The sequence below is a fragment of the Sus scrofa genome, chromosome 15, assembly GCF_054392235.1.
Source record: "Sus scrofa isolate SSC_HxYL_T2T_F1_AM1 chromosome 15, Sscrofa_HxYL_maternal_Yorkshire_Landrace_v2.0, whole genome shotgun sequence".
NCBI lineage: Eukaryota > Metazoa > Chordata > Mammalia > Artiodactyla > Suidae > Sus > Sus scrofa.
In genome coordinates, this window is record NC_139397.1 from 55,360,293 (window position 1) to 55,361,503 (window position 1,211).

General features: G+C 30.6%; 1 non-coding gene across 1 annotated transcript; it reads left to right on the forward strand.

Moving 5' to 3' along the window:
- Positions 1-568: 568 nt before the first annotated feature.
- LOC146395855 (small nucleolar RNA SNORD22) lies at positions 569-689 on the forward strand. Its single transcript, XR_014830625.1, has one exon. It is a non-coding gene; the product is annotated as a small nucleolar RNA SNORD22 (small nucleolar RNA).
- The last annotated feature ends 522 nt before the right edge of the window (positions 690-1,211 follow it).

A 1,211-nucleotide genomic window follows, 5' to 3' on the forward strand; every position in this document is an offset into this window, starting at 1 on the left:
AAACAGTTGTAAAAATGTTTAGGTTTTGATGAGGAGGAATATTGAGAGGCATTAACTAAAATATGTATTATCTATCAAGAGAAAAACAACGGTAAATGCTCCAACTTAAATACAGTTCAATATACTTCAAGGCTCCATGGATACATTTAATGTGAAGATAAAGATGTGAAACCATGTTCTACATGTCATATTTACAGAGATTTTATTTTTGCAATTAGGTGAATCAGTTGTGGTTATTATAGGCTATATTGCCAGAGTTAACAGAAGACTGGATTATAATGGAATTAGTTTCTTTCAAGGCTTATGTTTGAAATCCCAGTAGCTATTGCCAAATATTATACTGTGCTATTTAAGATTGTTGATAAAGAAGCCATGTGGGTTGCATCTTTATCACAATCAGTGATAACTGTGAAGTACGGTGACAATTCAAAAAACTTTTTTTTTTTACTGAAAATTAACTCTTGTTTAAGATGACTTTAATCTGCATATATACAGATGTCTGCATGTGCACAGCAACATATACTAGTTTATATCTAAATATTAAGAATATAAAAACATATTTTTTAAGTCCCAGGGAATATACAGTCACATGTCTTAACTCTCATCATGGTCCCAGAGCTTGTAAAAGTGAGCCCACAGGGCTGACTTGGAGAAGAAAGGTTTGTTTCAGGATGAACTGTCTGAGAGATCATAAAGATCTCCAAACAGAGGATAGGAAGCAATAAACACTTTTTTCAAAATCAGTTGTATCTTTTCCCCGATCTCAAGAAAGAACAAATCACATGTAATGGAATCCTGCTCTCAGAGGATATTAAAAAGGGAATTTTCAAGTAGTTTCTTGTAATATAGTTGTTCAAATTAGCATAAAAACATTTTAGCCTTTCTAAATATAGTTTTAAATTTCAAAAAAAAGATAAAGAACATATTGAAGGAGTATAGTGTTGTATTACATCTCTCTCTCCCCTCAAATACCTGTGAGAGTATATTTTCCTAGTTTATCTCATAATTTTCTATCTAATTTCCTTTGATACCACTCCAGTTTAGTTTAAACATATTTTCATAAAAGAATTTTTTGAATATTTGAATCTATCTATACCTTATGAAAATTAATGTCAAATACTCATTTGCTTTGTCACATACAACAACTGAATTTTCAAGCAATTTTTCTCTTTGGTTTAAAAGGATGTTAAATCAAGCATTGGATGCCAATT